General features: G+C 31.6%; 1 protein-coding gene and 2 long non-coding RNA genes across 4 annotated transcripts in view; 1 reads left to right on the plus strand and 2 right to left on the minus strand.

The window, feature by feature from the left end:
• Nucleotides 1-248: 248 nt before the first annotated feature.
• Nucleotides 249-3,752, minus strand: LOC128668203 (uncharacterized). 2 transcript variants are annotated; one of them, XR_008403957.1, is made up of 3 exons: nucleotides 3,430-3,752; nucleotides 2,728-3,345; nucleotides 249-1,647 (listed from the first exon to the last, which is right to left on the minus strand). It is a non-coding gene; the product is annotated as an uncharacterized LOC128668203 (long non-coding RNA). The 2 variants fall into 2 exon arrangements; XR_008403958.1 differs by lacking the exon at nucleotides 249-1,647 and having other exon boundaries at nucleotides 2,797-2,872; nucleotides 2,939-3,345; nucleotides 3,430-3,749.
• LOC103571368 (hormone receptor 4) overlaps nucleotides 3,264-27,865 on the plus strand; it is a 62,621-nt gene continuing 38,019 nt past the window's right edge. Inside the window, exon 1 of the mRNA XM_008549506.3 lies at nucleotides 3,264-3,353. The gene's annotated coding sequence lies outside the window, so the exon portion shown is untranslated. The remainder of the gene's footprint in view (nucleotides 3,354-27,865) is intronic.
• LOC103571369 (uncharacterized) overlaps nucleotides 14,193-27,865 on the minus strand; it is a 51,777-nt gene continuing 38,104 nt past the window's right edge. The window contains exon 4 of the long non-coding RNA XR_549046.2: nucleotides 14,193-14,358. This is a non-coding gene — a long non-coding RNA (uncharacterized LOC103571369). The remainder of the gene's footprint in view (nucleotides 14,359-27,865) is intronic.

Consider the following 27,865-nt stretch of genomic DNA (forward strand, 5'->3'; position numbering starts at 1 on the left):
TCGGTGATGATAAGGTAAAGCGAACAAGTGTGATAAGACTCAGTCATCAACACTGTCGAGCATATCTCAAAGTCAATGTCCTATGAAGGACTTATTACTCAGTGTATAATACATTTCTAAATCATATATTATTTACATACAAATATTAAATAAATGTAGAAACTATGATAAATATTTCTAAATAACAAATTGAAGTATAGCAAAAACAAAAAAATGAAGTTAATTGCCAACTAATTTATTTTTTTAACTGCAATATATTAATAGAAAGTAAAATAAAATGAAGAAATCTAAATAGATGCAGATATTTTCTAAAATTAAGTGAATCGATTGCAACATGCAGCTTATAGTATGGATGCCAATGGCTATAGCATAGGTCAGTTTACATCAGTATGTTTTTAACGATCGTAAATACTTTCAATGACAATTGTCAACGTTGAAATAATCTATTTAAAATCCGTATGTGAGGAGAAACAGATGAGTAAAGGAAATAAGCAGTAAAGGGGGTGGATAGTGAAATCAGGAAGAGAGCATTGCACCGCAAGGGTACACTGTACTAGTGAACCCGCCGTTAGATTCCCCACTACACCCTGCGCAATAGCACCCCTCCGGGTCTTTGGGTATATTATCAGCGTAGCAGGGATAACGGATACACGCGAGGGGATGAGACATATTGACTGGTGGGGAGGAACGCCAGTAACAGTGGGAGCAGTGACATCCAAGGGTGGGAGACAGGACCGTATCTTTATCATTTATCACCCGTTTAATTTTAAAAAACAAAATTCTTTTCCAACTTTTATTTGAGTATTTATTTTTTAATAAATTTAAAGATATTGCAATCTATTAATGAAATGTATAGTAATGAATTGAAATAATGTTAAAATTATAAGTTGATGTAATTGAGAAATAATGTTAATAAATTTATAGATTTCAATGGGGGATAAAGGGCAAGGGCGATTGAAGCAGGATCGACGTAGGGTAACAACGATGATGTACAAAGAGGGCGCTCCGCGGGTGGGTTTCACGAGGTGGGGCAGATGGTTATTTGCTAGAGTGGGGCGAGCCAGCGGAGGAGAGCTCGACGACGGCAAGGAGAGGTCATTGACCTCAGCGGCTCGCTGCCGGCTGCTAGAACGCTAGGCTGCTCGTTCCGCGTTCGTACCTCGTGTGCGTTTCTTAACTTGATACCGCGACAACTATCACAGTGTAATAAACAGTGTTCTTTTTTCACTTTCCCACCTTGAAGTAGTTGTGTGTTAGACGAAAGTCACTACTTTGATATAACGTGTGAGTACACAGCTTTCCCTGTATAGTAAGTTTGTAATAGTGAAATCTTTCCTGACGTTGTCGTACGGTGAACAATGTGATATAATAGTCTCTCTCTTTTTACCTTTTCTTTCTTTTTTTTGCACGCGGTACCGTGGAGGTGGCCAAGGTGCTCGCGGTGGTGACTCCGATTAATGTGTACAATGTTTTACTGCTGTTCCTGATATTACTGATGATGTTACACTAGTGAATCTCTTCTGAGAGTTATTATTATTGAATAAAATTCGTTGATGACAATCGTGGTGAACATAAAATAATTACACCGTAGATATGTCGATCTCGTTTGTGTCACTATCCACTAACCATCATTAAATCTGTGTAGAGCTATGGAGTATATAGAAAAAAAAATAATAAATAAAAATTATAATTCGATTTAAAATACAATACTGTGGAATATATATATTTTACGTGGTGTTTAAATTTTAAATGTTATTTAAAAGTGATGATTAAGATCAAGTGGATTAAAATAAAATCCATAATAATCAAACTTATGGGTGTTTAGATGTGGGTTTTGTGATTGTGTTATATATTTTTTAAGTCTATTAATAAATTTAATGGTATAAAAAATATACTAAATAATTATGGTATTTCTGGGCAGTTTTAAGGAATTTAAAAATCATTAACTCTTTTGCCAAGCCTGCCGTCTTGCGTATCATCGTTGAAATGACGAAATTTAAGTATAAATGTCTTTTATTATTAATTAATATTTATTAGATTCTATGGGAATTATTTAAAAACAGTAGTTTTTTTTTAAATTTTAATTTTAATGAAATCAAGTTGAGTTTAAACCCGAGCCGAGTGCATGTAAATGTAAAAGCGATAAAGACACGCGTGATGTATGGTCGACGTCGTAACAGGCCCGTTTCTCCGTGTAAATATATCCTTCTGTGAGAGTTACGTTCCGGCCTGGACTGCCCATACTATACCGACTCTCCTCTCACCCGACGTTCATTTCTGTCAATGAAAAAGAGAGCCCAAGGGGAAACAAAACATATTCTGAATTACATGTACATATATATATAATTAATTAATTATTTATTCAAGTTTGTATATAAATGTTCGTAAGATTGATTTAACCGTAATAATTCAAGGCAGAAGCGAAAGTGTATCTTAGTCTAGTTCCATATATAGCTTTCCACTTTTTCATTTTTACATAATAAATATTTATTTTACCCGATAATTAAATTTTATTTAAAAATATTAATGATACCATGTAAATTAATAAAAGGTATAGGGTTGAATTCCTTTCCCTTTTATGTTTTATTTATTTATTTATTTTTTTTTTTTCGCTAACGTGGACCTCATACGTGATAACGTCTAGTAATAAATATATAACATATAGATGAGTATATCTATAAAATAAGAAAAATAAGTTAGGTATAAAAATAAGAAGTAACATCTTACGTTGAAGGCGTCTCGTGAATGTATAAAAGAGAAGCCGGTTGCACGTGCCGTCCGAGAAAACATGTTACCGTGGCGATACGGCAGCGAGTGGCTACGGTAACACTAACGGGAATGAGAACGGGAATGAACACGACCTAGACGGCAACTGAGAATTGAGAGTGAGTGCAGGAAGAATTTAAAAGTGAAAACTAAATATTATTATTATTATTACTAGTATATTTATTATTTTATTTCCGTGATTAAATTTCCCTCTTGTAAATTTTTTAATTCAATGTTATCTTCTCTGGGTGATGTAATTTATTATAATAAGTTTAAACGGGAGTGTCACAAATATTTTGTTTCTTATTTTAGGCACACAGGATGACGTTCTTAAACAAAAAATTTCTCAGCATCATTATCATTACAACTCATCATAATCGTCTAACTGTTGTCAGTTCAGTGATGATTTTCAGTGTTGTGAACTAAAACACAAAGAAAAATTATTTTGAACAGTTCAAAATTTTTTTTTTCTTTTTTTTTTTTTTCTACATTTCCTACGTGTCAGCAGGTGAGCTTGAACGTAGGACAGCACTTCTTGTGTATCGCTGACATTAGCATTCATGGCAGATTATCGATTACCTAAAAATGTAAGTAAATTACTTGTTTAATATATTATTTATTATAATTGATAATTTCCAATATTTAATTATTTGGTATACCAACGATTAGCAATGTAGTGATATGACATTAACACGTTGCTTCGAACATGTACGACCCTCAGATCTTGATACTGTATGGTGGTGTTAGGTTAGGTATTTTTATTGGATGTGTAGCGTAAGTGAAATATACTGATAGAGTAAAGAGTATAGTTGTTATATAGTATGATAAAATGTATGTATTGTGTTAAATAGAGTATACAGAGAGAAGTGGTGTATATATGTGTATGTGTAAGTACATATGTATGAGTGTTAAAACGAACTAAAGCCAGCAACGCGCGGTTGTTTGAGGTCAATGGCCGTAAGTTCGAGCGACTTCGTCAAGCTCCGTCTCACGTCGGCACTAGGTCAGTGATGGAGTCACTGGCCGCCGTAAGCGTCGAGGCAATGACACCGAGCAGAACGAACGAACAGAACGTAGAATAGAACAAGCAGAGCTGACTCGAGTATAGGGCCGATCACTCCCCTCTACTCTCTACTTATTACTTATTACTTACTACTTATTTCTCTTTCTATCCCCACCGATACCTCCTACCGCTAGTATGTAACCATACTTACAAACTAGTGTTGACGAACACACTAAAAGACTAACATGACGTCCGCCCTCATATCAACAAGAGACTTGTCTTCTTTTTCATTCTCATTCTTACTCTTTTATTCTGTTTCATTTCATTCTTTCTATTCTTTACTTCATACCATATATAAACTCATTTATAATTTTTTATCTACTCTTCCGTCTCTTTATATTGATCTTGAAAAATTTAATTTTACATACTGCCTATTATATATATATATATATATATATATATATATATACATGTTTAAAACAGGAAAAGAAAAATAAAAGGTCACGATAACAAACGCTCACGTAACTTTGACTGTTAAAAATTATTTATGGTATTTATCTTTACACATACACTCACATATATATATACATATATATATATATATATATATTTATATATATATATATATATATATATATATATATATATATATATATATAGAGAGAGAGAGAGAGAGAGAGAGAGAGAGAGAGAGAGAGAGAGAGAGAGAGAGAGAGAGAGAGAGAGAGAAATTGAAAGGTAAATATATTAGGAATGATAAAAAAAATAAATAATTGTTTTAACTCAATTATAAGTTATACTAATGTAAAGGATTTACTGAATAGTATATATATAGCGGTATCGTGAGTAAATCTACGGAGCGTACTAGTCTGAGTTGTAGGCTACAACGAACGCCGCTATTTAACTATGGATAGAATGACTCTTCCGTATTTCTTATTCTTTCTCTTTTCTTCTTCCTTATATATAATCTTCTAGCTTTACTTACATTACATTAACTTGTTTGCACTAGACTTTCACCTCTTCGCGACTGTCGGATAAACGAGCGAGCAAGCGATCGTCCAGACGCCGCGCTTTCACTTCCATTACGCATCAGCTAAAGACCATTCATTGATTTTTCTAGAATTGGAGCATATATTAAGGATTTATAAACGTCGCTCCACCAATACTTGAACAAAAAATAATTTTTGGCTTATTAATTTTGAAATAGACATATATATAAAGGTGTTTTTTTTAACGTTTTTTTTCTTAGCCTACATAAAAATTTATTGTAGACGACAAAAAAAAAATTTTCCTGAAAGTTTGAGCCCTTAATTTAATTTTGACAGGTCGCGATCAATTTTTAAAGTTTTCTCATTTAAAAAGCATGGGAACGATATCACTTTTTTCAAAAAAAAAATCCTACTCAGGCGGTTTTTAAGCAATTGACTCGTTTTTGGGCTCGTTTTGTAGTCCTCTTCAAAATTTCTCTGGGTGATATCGATGCAAAGATCTTATGAAATTTTATGATAAGTCTGATAGTTTTGTTGAAAAAGTAAAAAGATCTTGAAATTTACTATAAATTTGAGTTCAAGCTCAAAAAACTTTTAAACAGATAGTTTTATCAAAAAATGATAAGAGACTTTTTTTGAAGAGCGTTTAATTACCTCGAAGTTATGCATTGTCCATTTCATAATCCTTATTTGTTCAGGAGTCAAAAAATTATTAAGAAAAAAACAAATGGGTCTTAAAATAATCAAACTTCAATCTTTAATATTTTTTAAATCGTGAAATTTACGATGAAAATATAAGAAAACTTTCTGTGGAGCATTTAATTTCCCACAAAAATACATAATGTTTTGTTGTACAAACAATTAATGAGTGAGATATGAATTTTTATCTAATAGACTGAGGAAAAAATCAAAAACTGCAATGCGAAGGAACTTCCTATTGAAATTAAGAACTCATTTTTGGTGAAAATTTTCTAGAGGTGTTTAGTAACAAATTTTTTAGAGTATCGAGTAAAAAAAAATATTCGATATTTTTAATACACCCTAATATATATTAGGGTGTCCCAAAAAAAAAAAAAATTTTTTTTTTTCGTCTTATGGGCTCAAAAGTTACTTTTTATTATGAAAAAAATCCTTACCAAATTTCATCCAGATATCTTTAAAATTGAGCTATCATACAGAGGAGCCCCCTTTGCCATTTAAAATACACGTGGAAGTTTTTCATTTTAGTTTTTCGTTATTAAGACTATGAAAAAAATTTATTTCAAATTCCACCCAGTCTAACTTCATAGGAAATTAAATTCTCTACAAAAAAAATTTAAGCATTATAGATATCAAACTAACTGGGGAAAAGTTACGGGGATTCAAAGATCAACAAATTTTAGATTCCTCAGTGTTAAATTTTTTTTTTATTATGTTTCATTTTTATTCTATTAATAAAATTTTTTTTAAATCTTGATAAGTACATTCTTATAGGAAACTTAATTATCCTACAAAAAGTATGTGATGTCATATGTACGTCAAATGAATAAGAAAAAAGTTACAGGGCTTTATATGTCAACGAAAAGTGAAGTTTATTGTTCGTTGATGTTTAAACCCCTATAGCTATGGTTACCCATCTTTGGGCCAAAACTGGCTAACCCAGGTTTTTTAATTAATTATTCAAATCACTTATTATTGGAGTTATTTCAATAAATAATTATTTATTTTTGAATTAAAATTAGTTTTAATTAATAAAAATTTCAACTTTTCAATTAAAAATACCTACAACTAATAATTAAAACAATTTTTAGTTCGTTATTATTTGTAATCAACAACCATAATTTTATAACTTTACTGGTAAAAATTAATTTAATTAAGAAATAACTCATAAATTTTTATGATAAATGTTATTTTTTACAATGGTAGTAGAGCAAGATAATTCAACTGGGTTTTTGATAAATAATTAATTAAATTTAATATGTTTTATTTTTTAAAATTAGGTAATTATAATAAAAATAGCACAAAGATTTTTTTTCTGAATCAAAAATATTAATTAAATGGCTCTTTATATTCCATAAAACCGAGTGGTTGTAGTAAAATGAATAAATAGCATATAAAAGTTCTAGTTCAACATTAGTAGGTTCGTCTAGTAGCTACCGTTAATACCCGGCAATCAAAAAGACGGCAGTTCGCGCCCAGAGACCAGCAGAATTGTCACCAAGTTTTTTAACATTATTTACCTCACTTAAATAGTTTAAACGTTAATGATCAATGAACTCTACTCGGTCAATAATAATAAAATTTTTTTAAATTTAAATTTGTTTCGTCGATGCATGGACGAGATCTGGCAACGACGCATGGGCCGAAATTATCATTCCAGACTTCTATCAAGGCTGGGCCAAGACTGGCTTATAAGCTTGGCCCAGGGTTCTACAAACTTGTTCTAAGCCTGGGCCCTTCGTACTTTCCTCTCTGGGTAGTTGTCTGCGCCTTTAAATAACTATGAATCTTGCTGCAGATACTGGTATTAAAACCAGACACATTTGTTCATCTATTACACGGTCATTAAGAAACTTTCTCTTGACGTGGACGATGCACTGTTCACGGATACCCCTTCTTCTCTATTATACCTTTCATATTAACCAATCTTTGCTTATGTAAGTATATATTGGTTACAATCGGGAGTCGGAAGGGGGAGGGGGTAATAATATCTATTTTTTAACCATTTCTGGATACAAAAAACAAAATATTAATTTTTTAGCCCATATTTTTGGCAGGAACTTATATGAGTTAATTTATTATGACAAGGATTAACTCGATATTGAATTAATTTAAAGAGGTTCAAGCGAATCTAATGTAAAAAGGATTTTCCAACTTTAAGATTTGAAACTATATATATATATATATATATATATATATATATATATATATATATATATATATATATATATATAAACAAGTACTTTATCGATGTATTCTAAAAATTTGAATATGATCTACCGTCTAATTTCTTAGAAAAAAAAGATTTAAAAATGACGTTTTTAAAGTTCTTATACACAGGCTCTTATGGCGGTCAAGCTTCCGTCATGACTTGTTAGATTTTTTTTATTATTAACCTCCCAGGTTTAAGAAATAAAAAACCACATGTCATAAACTTGAATTTTTTAAAAATATGATAAGATTTTAACAATATAGTGTTATCATTGTAGTTATTCAAATAATTATAGTTAAACTTTATTTTTTAATCTCTTCCATTGACAGAGATGCATATTATTGAGGGTTTGGCAATGTCGTGGAAGCAGCTTAGAGGAAAAACAAAGATAGAAATATATTAAAAAGAAAGATGAGATTATAAATCAATTTTTACCGCTTTAATTTGAACATCGATGTTTCAGAAGTTAGAACGCGCTTTTGCCACAACTTTTTATAAAACCATATGAGTTCAAAATAACGCAGTCATTTCATTACTTCTTTTCATTAAAAAAGTAATAATTATTAATTTATTGATTCGTTATGTTATTATAAATTAAAATAATGAATTTTAATAACTATAAGGAGAATTTAGCAAACAAACAAATTCCAACACTACTTTGACTCATTAGTTTCGCTCGAACTTCCTTAATACACATTTTTAAAAAATCTCTTAACCTAAGCAAAAGTTGTTCGGACCAATCGTATGGAGAAATTATTTTCGATTTGAAATGCTATGGTGTCATAGCAGTCATAGTAAAGCCGGACCACGTTAGCCATCTGCAAAAATTGAAATAAACAGATGAAGCAATTACTACGGCATAGGGAGATTATCAATGATTATAACACAAATAACTGTAATCCTTGTGAATTTTACTATGGTCATAGCAAATTTACTGATAACATTTTCTGTCAAAATAAACAATTGAAAATTTTAGAAGTTTTTTTTTATGAATCTGAAACTGATTTGTAAGTAGACATTATACAATTTACAAAATTCCTGGATACGGATGAATTGTATATAAACACACACACACACATATATATATATATATATATATATATAACGTACCTATTTCATGTAGTAACTGTATAAAGCACTTCGTTATCTTCATTAAATAAAGTATATATTATTATTATATAAATCATCATCTCGAATGCCTTGGTTAATTATGAAATTTAATCTTTACTAATTAATACTAAGCACAATGAAGAAATGAATAAAAGACTTGGTGGTTCTTAATTTTTATGATACAGCACTGGATCTCCACTATGAGTAACATCTCTATTCGCCGGTAAAAATACGTCGTGGGAGTTGTGTCTCAGCCGTAAAAATACATGAAAATGCAATCGTTTTTTCTTCTGCTATACGAAATTTCAAAAATTTATAAATTATTTTGGAAAGGAATTCCTGAACTATTTATGAAAATAATTTGTTTTTTTTTTTTTTTTTCTTCAAATTGTCCATAACTAATGATTAAATATTGACAAACTATTGAACCTATATATATATATATATATATATATATATATATATATATAATCGACCGTAAAACATGTACAAATATATATATATATATATAAATGTAGGTACTTGTGGTAAAGCAGAGGTCAATATAAGTAAAATCGATGGCGGCTGTATTATACGTGTTCGTATATGCGATTCGTTCTATCATCAACATCACTCTATTATAATACGCCTCTCGATGTGATCCATGGCCCGTTGATCGTCTCGTGTCCTGCTTACACTTATACTCTACACACATATATATATATATGTATATATATATATATATATCTATATACAGATACAACTAGTATATAGTATAGTAGTAATGACTCTCGTCACATCAGGTCCGCGCGCAAACTCGCGGGCATACGACATTACTATGGGCATGGGGCAGGGTCAATGACTGGAGCGGGAGAGAGACGACACGCTCCGTTCGTACTTACACGTATATATATATATATATATATATATATATATATACATATATATATATATATATATATATATATATATATATATATATATATATATTTATAAAAGCAGAGAAAAAAATATAGGGAACTTAACTTAAAAATATGAGTTAAAATTACTAAATTTATATTGTAAACTTGAAACGCTACACTGAGAAAATAAAATACTATTGTTTAAACAAGAATTTCTTGGTTCAAGTATTCCATTCAAAGTATTTATTTTATTATTATTAATTATCAATTTCTTGAGAAAAGAGTATCAAATTTATTTTTGTTATTGTGTGAATTTGATATTATATTTTAAGTAAACAAAAAAATAGCTTTACTCGAATTAAATAAAAATTATTTCTATCAATTCTGCGAATTCTTGAGACAAAATTATATATTCTTGATAATTATCAAGACCATATGTTCTTGTATCAAGTAAATATTCGTAATACAAGTATTTTTTTTCTCAGTGTATGGTGTGATTTTTTACTATCATAAGAAATTAATTTCCTTTATATTTATTAATTTTTATTATTTGAGTATTCAAATAAATAAAAACGGCAACAGTAAACTTGACTATATGTTTAGTGAATCGTACTATATTATAATGGAATTAAAAAAACTAAAATTTTTATTAGTTTTTAAATTTTTTATTATTATTATTATTGTTATTATTTATGGCATTTGTATTATGAGTGTCAATTTCAATATTTCAAAAACACATGGTTTGACCGTGATTTGAACTCAGATCTTCCGCGTGCGAATTCTGTCCTCAGACTGCCGGTCCAATGTTTCCTTTGAATGAAGGCATCTGAACTTGTAATACATAATTCATATACGCTCTTCCTACTAATTTTTCATTCAATCGGTCTACTTTGGAAAAATTATCAACCGTTTAGTAATTTTCTAGTTGCTGAATAATACTTGATATGTACTACGCTATTTATCTGATTTACGGAAATCACTAAACAGATTGTTATTTTTGCATCCTGTAAAGTATCTAATGAAGATTTTCACTTAATTTTTATATTTTTACAGAATAAAAATTGTTAAATCGTTTAATGAAATGTATTACTCAACGTTTAGTAATAATTGAATATTCTCCTTATATAAATTGATATTTGATCAATAAAGAATATCAATAAAATATTATTACCATCTTTCATGATATTAAAGACCATTTCGTAATTTTCTATGTACATTTAGTAGTAGATAATAAAAACAATGCATTTATTACTAAAATGGTAAAAATGATACTCGGGCAAAAAGCTGGCACCCGGCGATATTGCCTCGATAATTAGCGGGCCTTAGCTGGAAGATCCAGTCGGTTCCCGGTTGGGATGTCACACATTTTGATATGTTCCCGATTCGGAGACCTGACCGGGCTATGGTAGTAAAATTGGTCAGAACTCCGAATTTCCCCAACCAGCATCACGGAAGGTTCTGGCTGCGTAATTAAATCTTTCCCGGTGACTATTAATTGATTTTTTTACAAAAATAAAAATTAAATTTGTGTATTTTTTTTTTTTATTCTAAATATACAAGATTGTATACTGAATATACTTTTAATATGAAATTGTGTAAAAAAAAAATATTCAATTACTTCCCGAGTCAAAATTTAATTATTTTTCTAAAAAAGAGAAAAGATATCTGCAGTTTTTAATGGTACCATGCGTTTTGATCCCCGGACACCTGTAACTGTTTTTAATATCCAGATGTGAACAATAAAAAGTATTTGTACACGAAATTTTCTAAATAAAAAAAGTAAATTCAATAATCTTTGGACGTCATTCATGATTTAAAAAAATCAACTTTGACATATTATTGTTATAGCTTTGATGTGTATTCTATATAATTCATCTCTTATTTTGAGATTATTAATTCTTTTTTTTTTCAGGATTAAACTATTTTTTTAAATTTGCAATAATGTATTGTTGTAAGCATCAAAAATCGAAAAACAACCACCTAGTATTTTATATCAGTTATAAATAATAACCATTTAAATTTTTTTAAAAAACAGATTTTTATTTAGCAGCAAAATAATTTTTATGTTACACGAAATAATTCATAATGAGAACTAAATATTTTTCACCGGTATGAAAAAAAATATTATTTGTGGGTAAACTCCTTGACACTTTTGATGATAAAAATACAGTTATAAATCAATTGCATTTAGTGCTTATGAAAGCAGTGCAACACAACTTAAAACTATCAAGGCTAAGACACAACTGATCACAAGTAATGCAAGTGGCGCTCATCGACAGTTGATAGAATTTTTATTTTTAACACATATTTTGTATTTATTTCAAAATTTCACATTTTTAAGAATTTTTAGAGCTTAATAAGAGCTTATAGTACAGTAAGTACTTAATTAATTTATTTATAGATCTTGAATTTTGAGAAAAAATGCATAAATATCTAAAACACTAAGTTAGGAGTTGAAAATTCTTTATACACAGAATATTTAGCTCTACACTAGCGTTAAAGTATTTATACCACTCGATGAGTATCAATAACTTCGTTAAATTTAATCAGGCGTATCTCTGATTGCACTAGTCAGGGCCGCGAAAATTTTGCCTAGCCAGATTTGCCAAATCGGGCCGTAAAAATTCGGCAAAAATTCGGGAAGTTATTGGTTTCAGTCCGATTTTCGAAAACCGAATTTCTAAGAGATCTTGACATTTTGAGGTTCTAGGAAGCTATTTTGACTTATTTCACGATGATGTTCGAGTGTATGTATGTATGTATGTACGTATGAATGTATGTACGTACATATGTAAATATCTATAACTTTTGAACGAATGAACCGGTTTTGATCGTCAAGGTGTCATTCGATGCGGCTTGTCAATATCTAAAAGCTGAAAAAGTTGAGCTTGATCGGTAGGCCTCCTTCAGACATATTCCAAAAATAAACTTTTTTCAAAAATGTTTTCTTTTGGTTACTTTTTATGTTCTTGATGAATTAATTCCAAAATCAACTGGGCTCTGAAGCTTCATAAGCCGCGTCGAATGCCACCTTAACCATCGAAATCGGTTAATTCTTTTAAGAGAAACCGTTGTCGAAAGAATTAAAAAAAAATTTTTTTTTAATATTTTCAAAATTTCTCAAAAATGACTCGATAAAACGCGTCGATTGTCACCTTAACTGTCTCAATCGGTTTATTCGTTCAAGAGCTATCGTTTGAGAAAAAATCGTAAAAAACGTTTTTTTTTTTTCGAAAACAATGGCACATAAAAGTAATTTCGAGCTCGAAAATGGTCCCACAACAATTGTTCGAGCTCAAAAACGGCGGGAAGTTTTGGAGCTGGCCTGCAGGGTCAACTGACAGACCGATTTTTTCGAATCGATTTGAATCGTTTTTTCTAATCAGGACTACTGCAGTGATTTGTTTAGTTATATAGAGATGAAGAGTCGAACGGGAGTGTTTAGTTAAACAACACAAATTTAGTGTTAATTTTCGAATAATACAAGAAACGTGTTACATTCTAGATTTTCTAATCATTTAACATAAAAAATATGTTAAAGTAAAATATTACAAACGGTTTTTGTTGAATTAACCGATTTCTGTGTTGAAAATTAACACAAAAAATTTAACCTAATTATTTTTTAACACAAATATACAAAATTTTTAGCTGTTTGGGCATAATTACCATACTATATAGGGTTTATCCCCATATGCACTCAGGAACCGTTACAACCTGCACGGAGAAAAATGTCAAGTGTACATGCCTATGCAGCACAGTAACATTTACATTATTACTTTATACTTTGTGTCCTGCCGCTCTTATTCACAAACTATAGAGTATAATGTAATTATTATTGTGCTGCATAGGCATATTTACTTGAAATTTCTCCCCGTGGTCACAGGATTTGTTCCTATTCCTATGAGTATGGCAATCATTACACTAGTCCTATTACCATGCAAGATGGGAACTGATAACCATCGAAATTGTTCCCATAGTTATGGGAACTTTTCCCAGAACACATGGGATGGTATTTCATACATGTATTAGGAACGGTTACCATAAATTTCTCTCCGTATAGCTAATTGTCACTAGATATTAGATAATGTTGTTTTTAGACAAACAATTGAATACATACATGGTCAATATAGCAATTAGAATTTTTTAATATAACTTTTGATTTTATTGCATATTTGAATTTTAAAATTATTAGATAAAATGCGTATGATGTCAATTATCGTTAAGGATGAAGGAAGCCTATTTTGCGGGAGTCACCGTAACAGCTAGTAGGTCAGCAGTGAAAGTGCCCAGAAGCAGCAGCAGCATGATTGCAGCTGTAAAACATCTAAAGAGAAGAGGGGGTAACTCCGAACATTCTCGTACTTCCTGGTATATCATAACCAGCTTTATGATTACATATATCTAACAGTCAAGTCACTAGAATCTTAAAGATATCATTTGATTAATATTTTTATTCAGAATATTATGATTTTCATTTTTTCATCCAAATGTACATCTATCTATATATATCTTTGACATTTTCTTTATTGTTCTTTTTATCATCAATAATTCTTCTTCACCTTCGTCCTTTTATTTTTTTTCCTTTTCTTCCTTGAGTCCGGAGTAAGGACGGGCATTGACCTCGACGGCGTCATATTGCACCGAAATACATTGCACGCGCTGCTACGGATGTATCGTCTCTTGACAAAATACTGTTGACTAGAATAGGATAAAACTATGAAGGGCGTGAATATTATGAATTAAATAAATAATACAACAATCTTAAAAATAAAATCAATATAATTTAAATTTAATAGTCAATTTATGAAACTCCTAAGTAGAATATAATTAATACGTCAACAATGTTTTCTTAATGAAAATTAATTTAAAAAAAAATTAATCCTATTTTCTTCTTTATCGATAAGGAAACAATTGAATGAAAATTCGGCATAACAATACCAATAGTTATTGAACTTTATCGTACTGGAGTTGCCAAAAAGAGTTCAACAACCTCTAGATGCACTCCAAGACGCTTCTTCTTTCCCCTACCGCTATTACATCTCCCTCCATTTTCTCTCCGACAAACCGATCGATAGCACCTGACCGTGAAAATGCGGGAAATGTGCAGCAGCGCTCCTACGCTCTCATTGGATATCAACTTTGATATATATATATATATATATATATATATATATGTGAATATGTGTGTGTATGTATGTATAGATTATCTATAAAGGTTTTTTACAATCTAACTTTAATTATATACTCCCTGTATAAACTTTAGTATTCCCCTCAAATAATAAACCGATAATATTTGATAAAAAAATATCATTGAAAGAGCAATGTCGATGATAGGAAGATCTTGGTTATTTTTTGTACTTGTTATAGATGTAGAATTATCGTGATGGTGCCATCTTTTGTGCGCCATAGTGGCTTATCGTCTAGGCTAGGCTCTGAACCCAGAGCATACAGAGAGATCCAGCTCCATCTGATGGAGTGAAATAGCGTGTGTAAGTGTGTGTGTCTGTATGTGGATGAGTATATATAAATATGTATGTGCATATCACTATGTGGCAACATATTTGAAACTATCGTTGTATTAGTGTAGAGTAGACGGGTTGTTGACCTCTGATTTGCTTTCCTTTACCAACTACACGTATTCCGATCTATACAAAATACGTGTCATAATTTTTCTCCTCTATTATAATCTATTTTGTTCTTAATGCCCTGATTCTCGACATCTATATATATATATTAAGGAGCTTTAGAAAAAACCGACTTTTTTTCGGTGACACCTAAATATTATTCTACACAACAAAAAAAAATTCCTTTAAAGTTTCAGCCCTTAATATTAATTTTAAGTATACTACCTTTTTCATTTTGAATTTTTCCCATTTACCCTGGTGAAAATATTTGGCCGAAATCACACCGAAACTGTAAAATTTTATTGAAATAAGTCGAAAACACGCCGAAAAATTTATGATGTTATGAAATGGATTGAAAGCCGGCCGAAAAAATTTTATTCTCCTTGAAGAGGTCGACAAATGAATCAGTCGGTTTTCGGCCAGAATATATTTTTTTTTAAATAAAATTATCGCAAGTAAAAATCTTTGGCGGAAAACAGGCTAATATTCGGCCGACAGTTGAATTCGGTCTGTTTTTGGCCATAGTATTTTCTTTGAAATAAAATTATGGTGTTTAAAAGAAATTTCATGCAACTCAAAGTAAAACATAAAAAATTTTCAAATTGTAGAACTTAGGATAATATTTCGAAAATTTGAGAAAAATTATGTTTTCAATTTATAAAATGTTTTAGCAACTTAGTAAGTTACAATTTTATATGAGACATAGTAAAAACATTTAATTATTCAATAGTTATAGTGCCATAATTTTTATGGGAATTAGCATATATTCTGGTATAATGCAAAATTTTCGTTTGTGGAATCATTGATATAAGTTATATGACAGTTCGTGGCTGAGTGAAAATATATTAATAACCAAAAATGAAAAATCGATTTTTTTAACTTTATAAGACCAAAATTTTTCATTATTAACAGATTATACTTCTAAACAATTATTTCTTAGGAATATATGTAAAGGGAGTTCGTAATCATTCTGTAGTCAATATAAATATCTAAATATAGAAGACCTATCTTTACTATGCATTAGTCATTTTTTTGGTAATTAATATGTTCTAAAACCTTCCTTGGAATGAAATTCACTCCGGGGGTTTAAAGAAATAGAAAATTATTTAGTCCATATTCATTCCGCGTTTACGCCGCAAATTTTTAACTTCCCGCTAAGAAAATTATTAATCTTCAAAAATTCGGCAAGTTGTGGATGACCAAGTGTCTGTATGTGTGTGTTTGTGTGTGTGGATGTAAAATCTTAATATCTTTTTAATGAACTGGCCGATTTAAATGTTTGAGGTGGCAATCAATAGAGTTTGTTGGCCGTCAACTTTTCTGAAAATTTCAAATCGATCGATCAAATAGACTCTAATATATAGAAAAAAAAAAAAAACAAAAAAAAATATTTTTTCAAATTTTTCAAAAATAGCTCGATCGATCAATTTCAAAATCTAATCAGCACAAGAATTCAATAAAATGCGTCGATTGCCGCCTCAACCATCTCAATCGGTTTATTTGTTCGAGAGAAGTTGATTGAGAAAGAAATGGTGAAAAACGGTTTTCTTCGATTATCTTCGAAGCGACTCATTCAATCAATTTCAAAATTTGATCAGCTCTAGAACTCAATGCAAAAAGAAATGCAAAAAAACGGTTTTTTCCGAAAACAATGACATACAATAGTATTTTCGAGCTCGAAAATATATTCGCAACAATGTTTTCATGCTCAAGGGGCTCGAAAACAGTGGGAAGTTTTAGGGCTGGCACGCAGGATCAACCGATAGACAGATTTTTTATAGTGTAGGCATAGTAATTAATCATCTACGAAAAACGAGTTACATATGACCATACCTGGCTGTATATAGAGCCTATATACTTTTTAAACAATTTTATACATAACTATATAACCAAAATGACATATATTATAGTTATTTACATACAGGACTTTATACCGCACAAAAAAAAAAAAATATAAAATTTTTTTGTTATTACTAATAATAGATTTTCAATTATATTTTGCTGTTTTAAAAGTGATGTATTCTTTCAATCTCATATAGTACAAGTAAACTTAGTAGTTACTGTCGGTAGTGTAGCCTACTCGACTAAAAATTCCAGTTAGACTTGCCGAAAGACCAATTTGAACCGAATGAGGCTTTTCGAAATACGGCAAGCCTGATTCGGACCTTACTTCGGCCCTTACTTCGGCCTTAAAATAAAAACCAAATTACGGCAAGCCAAATTCGACCCTTATGAAACTTGCATAACGAAAATCAAAGCTGGAAATGCCAAAAACATTCCCAACTTGGTTGTTATTGGGGAAAGGTGTGGCAAGGCGTTAGTTCGGAATATTTTTGGAATTCTGGACGGATATTTAATAGTGGTGACCAAATGCTTACCGAAGTCTGGTATGCCAAATTAGGTAGTTAGTAGGAAAGTGAATGGCTAAGTTAACTTCGGCGTATCTTCAAAAATTGATAATGCTGCCTTATGGTGGTTACCAAAAGCTTGCCGAAGTCTGGTATGCCAAATCAGCGCCTGACTAAAATTTCACTGCGGCATGCTAAAGTACTAATTCGGGACGAATGAGGCTTTCCGAAATACAGCAAACCCAATTTGAAACTTGTCCCGTCCTTATAAGGAAAACCAAAACTCGATATACCAAAACTTTTCCAAACGTGTTTGTTACTAGGAGTTTTCGGCACGGCGTAAAAGTTTAGTGAATCTTTGAGATTCCTGACTAAAATCGGATGGGGTGACCGAAAGCTTGCTAAAATTAGGTATGCCAAATTTGGCTATTATTAGGAAAGTCTTCGTCATTGCCTAAGTTAGGTAAATTTTTGGAATTCCTGGCTGGTGCCGAATAATATTCTAATACCGTAACTAAACTTAAGAGGCAAAATCGGTAGAGTAGCGTAGTAGTTAAAGGGTCGATCTTTCGTGCGTAGGGTCCCGGGTTCGAATCCCACAACAGCGGTCATTAATAAGCTTCGCGTTTCCCCTTGAAAACTAACGTCAGCCATTTTTAAGCTTCATTGTCGGCCTTTTTTCGGCTATTTTTAGGCCTAACGAGTTTCGGCCAAGCGAGTTTTGGCCTCGTAGTCACTACCTGGACCTTTTTTCGACCGAAAAAAAAAATTATTATTTTTTCAGTTTGAAATATTTCCAGCCGAGTAGCGTCAGGAAGGCATCTTGCCCATAGCTCGAGTAACAAACGGCTACAAACAAACTTGAACTTGTGTTTTGTGCTTCAGTTTTATAATCAGTTCTTTATTAGACGTGATTGCGTCGTCATAAATTTTATGTCATTATTTAGATTTTTTAAATAAAATTTTATATCGTTAAAATTGTTTTTCTATTGGTGTTTTTGTGGTACTGTTCATCTGAAATAGTCAATATTGCTGATTAATATATAGACGAAGAAACTCAATGCAAGAGGAAACTAAATATCAAAGTCTAAAAGCTTTTGCAAACTTATATTATAGTAAGAAAAATTTGCCTTATATTGTCGCTTTGCAATATCAAGTACGCCAATATCAATACTTTTCGTCATATCCAGACAATATTTATGAACCAGATACCCTTATAGGAAAAAACAATAGGCTCAAGCTTGGCCGAGACTTGGCGAAAGATTTATTAACTCTGGGAAAAACTTGAAATCTAAGTTTGGTCCAAGACTGTCTAAGCGTCAAAATGATAACACTGAGCCAACCTTGGATGACAGTATTGTGCCACGACTGCATCTACGTATTGGCCCAATATTCAGTGCCAGTATTGTACCAAACTGTAGCTAAAGAATTACCTACGCTTATTAAAAATAAATTTTAAAAAAACAAATATTAGTAGACATGTGCGTGATGGTAACATATTGAAATAAATTTGTACAATAGAGAAATTGGGTAGATCGATGAAACTAATATTCTTTGCATTTGCTGGGTCTCGAACCTGGTCCTTCATGGCTGCTGGGCAAATGTCTTATCCACTAAGGCTGTTACGCTATACATAGAAGCCAGAGGTTTTAGGTACCATTTGTTATTTAGAATGGTAAACCAAGGCTTGTCAATTGAATATTGGCTGAACATTGTCTCAAGACAAGCCAAGGCTTGTCACTTAAACGTCGGTCGGATGTCGAACCAACCTTTGGAGGCCGAGCCTGAGTAGCCCAGCATTATGCCAAGACCGGCCCCGTTGTCAATATTTTTTTTCCTACAAGGGCATGGGATTAACTAATTCTGTTGCAACTTCTATTGAAAGGTATGAATATTTATCAACACAATTAAATCCAATAATAACTAAAAAAAAAAAAATCATTATACTACAGATATAAAAATTTTTATTGTATAAATTCAAGAAAAAAAAAATAAATTTTACTTAATCAAACTGTAAATTTTTTAATTTTAAACTTTAGTTACCATTATTTTAAATATTAAATAAAAAAAAAAAAAAGAATCTCTTTCGTCGAATGAAACTGTAATAATAAAATTTTTTTGTCTCAGGAAATATAATTTGAAGAATTTGTATAATAAATTACAATGTAAGATTGTAATTTTTAATATAAAATTAAAAATTATAAAATCTGTTTACTAACGAGAGCTGGACAATATCGAGTTTGAAACTATAATATTTGTTATGCCTGGATAAAAATGTAATTTTTACAGTTTCAGAGTCGCAGCACTTTACTACTATACGAAACTGTAATAAATACTTAGACATGCGTTCAATTTTTCAATTGCTCTTTTTTCCGTGTACGTAAACTTAAAGGATTTTTGAAATGATAAGAATAAATATATAAATCAATCAGCAAAAAAATAATAATCAGTATAGCTGCATAAAATCATAATTATATTCTATGACCAAAAAAATGGTTAAGTATATAAAGTATGTACACAAACGACATGAAACTACACTGGGGTTAGTTCGCGGGGTCACTGACCTCGGGCGTCAAGAGTGTCAGAAAAAAAGGTATAAGAGGGAATAGAACAGGGTGGGGAATGAGATGAGAGCCGAGAGGATACAACGAGAAACACCGAGTGAGAAGGGATGTGCAGTTGCATCGACCGGCTCAGCTGTGCACAACCCTTTCCACTTTTCTCCTATGTTCCTTGACTATCGTATCCTCTCTACTCCGTCTACCACCTTTTGCCCCTTTTGCAGCCGTGCCCGGACCTCGCGCAACCACCAAATCGACGCGTCGTTTTCAAAGGAGACTACGGTACTGTGAACGTGACCCTCAAAACGACAACGCGTTGTCTATTGTCAACATTTGATAATAACCTTTGAATCTTGTCATCTCACAAAATAAACTATACATATATTGAACAAAAGTAGTATATTTATTTTGTTTTAATAAACTTTGTTTACACCTAATGATTCTTGCTGATCATGATGGTAATAGTGAAGAAGAAAATACAACCTATAAAAGAAAATAAGTTATATTTAATGAAATGTATGGGATATCCCATCAAATAATATTTTTTTAAAGTATATGATCCCCGTGGATCTTTCTCATATTTTGTGGAGTTATTCTTTGCATCGAAATAATAACTCACTGAAAATTGACCTTTAAAATTCAAGTAAAATTTAAGTAAAATTTTCAAAGTAACGATTTTATGAATTTCATCGATTTTTTTTTTTTTTTTTTTTTTTTTTTTTAGAAAGATTATTTATGAAAACGTTAAAAATAAAAAAGTACAGAAATTAAAAAAATCAATACTAATACAAAAGTACTTAATATTAAGAGTCTGAATCATCAATGGGTCATTCTTTTGAAAGTTCCGAAACTGGCCCTTCAATGGCCCATCACCGGGCGATGTATGATGATTAACGGCCAGTCATTGACAACTTTTAATGGCCCATGAACGACTGAATATACAAATGATAACCCCGGCCCATTATTGACGCTCAACTATCGGCCGATTAATGGCAGCCGGCAATCGGCCAAGCATGCAAATAAATTCAATTAAAAAAAAAATTTTTATTATTATCATAGTAGAAGTTCATGATCATTAACGTTTAAATTATTTAAGTGAGGTAAATGATGTTGAAAAACCTAGATGAAAAATTCTGCTGGGCTCTGGGCACGAACTACCGTCCTTTTGATCACTGGGTCTGAACGATAGCTACTGGACAAACCTACTTATATTGAGCTGATACTTTTATATGATTTACTTATTAAACCATAGGTATAGCCAAACTTAAGTAATCCTACCTTGGTCCCAGTCTGGATTGACATCGGACGACCAAGGCAGGGGCACCCAGTCTTAGTCCAAGCCTGGGTAATCATTGTAACGGCTAGGACTGAGTACCCAATCTTGAGCCAAGCATGGGCCAACATAGGTGTGCCAAAGCTAGGTTCCCCAGTGCTGAGCCAAGTAGGGCCCCGTCGTTTAACTCTGGCAGCTCCTGCATGGGACTGAGAGAAAAGAGTATGATTGTGGTAACTACAAAGGGATGAGTATGAAAAAATGGTAATCTTAACTAATATTTATAGTTTCTTGTACTCTATCATAGTGCTCGAACCTATTTTAAAGTAGTAATATCAACTAAGCATAACTAACATTTTTTGTTTTGTTATGTTAACTATTTAATATTATTTTTCAGAGCTTGTATTTCAAAAATATTAATAATAATACTTTTTTAGTTCACCCCTACAAAGAGAGAATGTAACAGTGACTATTTTAGTTTGTTTATCATGCAATAGTTCCTGTAACTACTTTTAATAGTCAACGCAACGACTCTGACAATGTAGCCACCGTATTTAATTACACCTAAATAGTTCCTCCAACTACTAATAGGCAGATCTATTGAACTGTGATATGATATTTCGATTAACATTAAAATGGTGATTAATATAACCATTATTAAACAATTCGCCTAATGTATTAACGATTGTCAAAAGTTTGAAGACAAACGTGTAGTTCAGAACACTAAGATAAAATTATTATATTGCAATACCCTTGTAGGAAAAAAAATATTGACAACGGGGCCGGGCTTGGCACAATACTGGGCTACCGAGACTCGGCCTCCCAAGGCTGGTCCAAGATCCGACCAACGTTCAAGTGACGAGCCTCGGTTCACCAGCCTTGGGCCAATACTCAAGTAACAAGCCTTGGCTTGCCAGCCTTGGGCCAAGATTCATTCAATACTTAAGTGACAAGCTTCGGTTTACCAGAAGAAATAACAAATGGTACTTAAAAACCTCTGGTTTCTGTGAATAACGTAGCAGCCTAGTGGATAAGACGCTTGTCTACCAGCTTTGAAGGACCAAGTTCGAGACCCAGCAAATGCAAAAAAAAATTAGTTTCATCGATCCACCTGATTTCTCTGTATACCAATTTGTATCCATATGTTACCATCACGCACATGTCTGATATATTTTTTTTTAAATTTATTTTTAATAAGCATAGGTGCTTATTTAGCAACAGTCGTGGCACAATACTGGCACTGAATATTGGGCCAATACTTAGATGCAGTCTTGGCACAATACTGTCATCCAAGGTTGGCTCAGTGTTATCATTTTGACGCTTAGACAGACTTGGACTAAACTTAGATTTCAAGCTTTCCCCAGAGTTAATAAATCTTTCGCCAAGCCTCGGCCAAGCTTGAGCCTATTGTTTTTTCCTATAAGGGGTATACCGCTACGCTACGGAACCAGTAGGAAAGTTTTAGTTTAATTGTGCTTCTAGTACTTTGTTTCATCTTGAATAGATATATACAATCAATCGCTCATACATTGATCTAAATGAATTAAATGTGTGACTCTTTTTATAAATAACTTTTTTTATTGAATCGATAATATAAAGACTTTAATTTAAATATAGTTCGATATTTTGTAACAAATACATTTATATTCTTGTCAAATATTTTTCAGTTTCAATGTAAGTGTGTGAAATTATTCCTACAACCTCATCGGATTCTCTTCTCAAGAAACTCGTCGGTTGATACAACACGTTCGGTATTATAGGAAACTACTTTCTTTTCATTAAAACATGTAAAGTTGTCAAACTAAACGTTTCAAGAGTTTCAGTTAAATTTCCCAATATTAAAAAGTTTGTTTCAACGTTTTTATTTTTAAATCAAGTACATTCAAACTCTAATTAAAATATATTTTACTATTCAATCAAATGTTAGTTTCATTGCGGTCAAACTTAAAAACTTTAACATAAACGCTTACGCAATTTCTCATAATCGAGTAGAGATTTTAATTTAATAAAAATGATTTTCTTGAGACAAACTAGTTTTCGTTGGTTCAAACGAATTTGGTTTCACTAAAGAGGAAATTTGTCAAACTCTTAGTGAGTTTGATGTCAGTACCTTATTTTTTACAGTGTATACTTATAGCTGGTTCCCAGTGAATATTTACTAATTCGAAGTGAATTTCACTGATTAATTTTTTAGCGAGTGGCTGAGCTTTAGAGAATTGAAAAAAAAAATCCTAACTTTCCCATGTATTCCAAACGGGAAAACTTCAAAATCAATTGTAAAGTACTTAAAATTAAAATTAAGGGCTGAAACTTGCAGGGGACATTTTTTTCAATTTTTACAGCAACGCTTTGAATTAGGAGTGAAAAAAAAAGTTTCAAATGAACCACCCTAATGTATATATATAATATATATATACATTAGGGTGTTCATTATGTGTTTACATACATACATACACTTTTTAACGAGTTGTATTTTTGGAATCTACTCGATCAATTATGATGGGTTATGGCAAAATTCCTTGAAAAATTTACCATGAGGATAAATACAATAGTTAGATTTCAGAAAAATCTACTTAAAAGTGTTTGACGATGCGACAAAGTGCACTGCTCATGAAAAATAGACGAGCGTCAGAGTGACAGGAGGAGTATTAGAGGGTGAAAGAGTTAGTACAAGAGGGGAGAGTTTCTGTTTATTGAACCCGGAGCAGTATCGAGCCACTACCCCTGATACTCGGACACGTTAAACTCTTTTTATTCATTAGTTCATATACATACATATAGTATAACCAGAGAATTCTAGCGTCCCGGACCTGCCACAAGACGTTCCACTGTGCGCAGAGTCAAGGAGTATTTACAATTTTAGCGCATGCGCAATTCTCACCCTTTGGAAACGTCATTGCTTCCCTCCCTCTTGTACATGTGACGATTTTAAGAGCGGTGGGGATGATAGAGGATAAATACAAATGTAGTGGGGCTCTACGACGCGTGAATGGTCATAGTAAGAGACGGTGCAATGAGGTGCATTTTCAGGTGGGAGAATCTCTCCCACTTTTGGATTTTGTCATCTATTAAATCTCTTCCCCTATTTTACGTTTCTCTAGTTTTTTTTAAATTTTCTTGTAACGAAATGATGTACTACCCTTATTCTTTCTCATGTCGTCACAAATAAATTTTTATTTAATTCACCACGAAAAAAAAATTTTTGATAGCTTTAATTGAAATTTTAATAAAATTATAAGAAAAAATTATATAAGTTTTCAATAATTTAATAATAAGAACAGTATTTATAAAATGACTTGTTTTTTTTTCTTTTTGCTTTTGAATAATCATACATTTGTTTAACTTTTAAACATTACAAAAAATTGCAAGGAAAAAGACTGCATTAAGTAATAAGTGTCGGTATACGGCGCGATGACAACGCTAACTATACGACCTTCCTCTATGAAAAAGATAAATCTGAAATAGCAACGACCCGAATATGGGTCAACGTGCATTGTAGCACGACCCTCTTCACGCAACTTTACTTTAACCGTAAGCATTTGTGTCAAAAAATAATTATATATTCTACCTAATACTTCTTTTTAACTTCCTTCTATGAAAATAGAAAATTTTTGAAAAACGAGAAATTATTGGTTTCGGTCCGCTTTTCGGAAATCGAGTTTTCATCAGGTGTCGACGTTTCGAGATCCTAGAAAGCTATTCTAATTATTTTTAGATGGACGTCCGCGCACGCGCATGTATGTGTAAGTAAACGCTTTTTTGTCGTCCAATATCTTCGGGGCGAATCAACTGATTTGAAAGTTCTTCGTGGTAATCGAAAAATTCATCAATTCTTATAACGTTAAGTAGAATTTAACACTGATCGGCCAAGTAGTTTCTGAATTATTTGAAAAAGAAAAATCTTAAAATTTTTCTTTTTAGGTTTTAGTTGCATAACTCGTACACCGCTCAACCGATTTACATCAAAATTACATCAACCCCCGGTTCAAAAATGAAACTGCATTTAGACTTGGTTTACCAAGTTGAAATTTGGAGCCTTTTTCACATGGAAAACTCGACTTTTTTTTACGGAGATATGAAATACATTGAGTTTTCGCTCTGGTTTAGACTTAATTGGCTTACTTAGACACGATTTAAGACGAACAATCTAAATCAACTCGAAATCCACTTAATTTGGACTTATCCGACTCAAATTATGAGGCGAAAAAGTCAAAACTAAAGTGAAACGTGAAAAACAAATTTTACATTAAAAAATACTGCTTGCTTTTGACTTTGTTGAGCAAGTCTAAAGTAAGGGGAATAAATAACTTTTTTTCGATTTGGTTTAGCAATTCAAAAGTGAGGTGAAAGACTATCGTGTTCGAAGTGAAGACGAATAAGTTGAAACTAAGATGGAAAAAGCTTTAAAAGTGTACAAAAATTCAATTTAAGTCGAAAAAGTCGAGACCTTATCGGAAAATCATTGGCAAATCGATAACTTAAAAAGAAAATAAAGTGAAACGAGCCTGAATCAAGTTTTATTCTTGACCCAAGAAAGCTAAGTCTCAAAAAATCCTTTTGACCACCGCAAAGGGCATGCAAATCTGTCGATTTGTTCCAAAGATATCGTCCGACAAAACATACTTTTTTTTTAGCGAAATGTATGTTTTTCTTGTCTAAGCGTTTTAAGTTCGAAGAGCGTAAAAATTAACAAATAATAACGTTTTCAAGCTCTCTGAGATTTCAGATTTTTTTATAGACATGCACCTTTGACTTTTTACATTTTTTTTTCTTTTAGTAAATAAAATTACTTAACTTAGACATTATTAAGTATTAAATAAAAACAAGGGTACAAAGTTAATTCAAACAATATTTAGGGTAGGTCGGGCGAAAGCACTGCGCTTGGATATTCAGTAGAGGACAGTGCTAGAGAACGAAGATAGAGAAAGAGAGAGAAGAAAGAAAAAAGCATTTAATTGGTGAGGGGAAAAAAGACAAGAATGGGGGATAGAGAAACCAAGAGCGAGAAAGAGTGGGAGGATAGAAGGGTAATGGAAGGCGGGAGTGCCAAGTGAGCTTGCAGCGTTCTTCAACCTTTGCCCTAGAATGCCCCGCTCTTATTTATATATGTATATATATAGTTGCATATGCACCGTTTATTCTAGTTACTATTATACTCCCTCTATATACCTTTTACTCTCATGTTTAAATTCCAATGTATCATAAAAGACAAGGAACAATTAAAAAATTTATTGCATACAAGTCTTTTTATTACCACGATAAATCCTTGACTCGTTGCACTAACACGTTGAATTGCATCATTTGTCCTTGATTATATAACTAAAAAATATTTTTTTTAAATAATGAATAATTATATTATTTTTTTTTAATTCAATAGTACACATGAGGTATTATAAATATTATATTTATGCTTATAAATAATACTCTATTCTAAGCAACAAATATTTATTTTTATAATATATGTATATAATATATATGTATATGTATATGTATATATACAATATAATAACAGTATAGTATTATGTAGAAGAGGATTGGTCGGTCGGTGGGGTGAGGCAGTGAAGCGTGCCTAGGCGCTCCGTGACGACTGACCTAGTTACTCTGCGGAGGTAATGACCGATACTGCACCAAACCCTCCTGGAACATTCAGTGCTCCGCCTCTCTTGCTCTATGCCTTTGTTATATTACCCTTCCTTTTCCTTCCTTCTCGTCGCGTGATCAACAAGGTGAAGAAGCAATAGTATACATCTCATTTTTTTTTTTTTTTTCACTTTTTTTTTTTTAACTTCAAATTACATTTTTTAACGTGGTACGTAAATTTTTAAATCGAATTATAGATTATGTCATTAAATTAAAATAGAAAATTTTTAAAAATAATAATAATTATTATTATACTATTGACGAAATAAATGTAAAGTGCATTGGAATATGAGTAGACTGTGCTGTGGAAATTGCCAAGATCTGGGTCAAGTGATGTTTAGAATCCTTGAATCTGGGCGAGTGAAAAAAAATGATCCGAGATATAAACATATATATATATATTGTAAATAAAATCTTGAAGAAGTCACAAATGCATATGACCTCGATGATTCATATCTTATTATTAAATAGTTTATAATATATAAAATACATTTATTTTCCATACTCAATAATTATTTTAACTAAACATTAATACATATAACAAAATTTACGGTTTGTTGAAGCTGAGAATAGTGACATTAAGTATCTCACAGTCCTCACACGTTGCACTTGCAATTTTATTTTGTAGGTCAGAGTCAAGTTTCTTCTATTGCGTCGCCCTGTTGGCTCTTATTAACACTCACTAATGTATCTAATACAGTTTTAACATACAAATATACATGTTTATTGTATCTCTATTTATGTATGGATATGCAAACA

This window comes from Microplitis demolitor, chromosome 7 (assembly GCF_026212275.2).
Source record: "Microplitis demolitor isolate Queensland-Clemson2020A chromosome 7, iyMicDemo2.1a, whole genome shotgun sequence".
In the NCBI taxonomy this organism is placed as follows: domain Eukaryota; kingdom Metazoa; phylum Arthropoda; class Insecta; order Hymenoptera; family Braconidae; genus Microplitis; species Microplitis demolitor.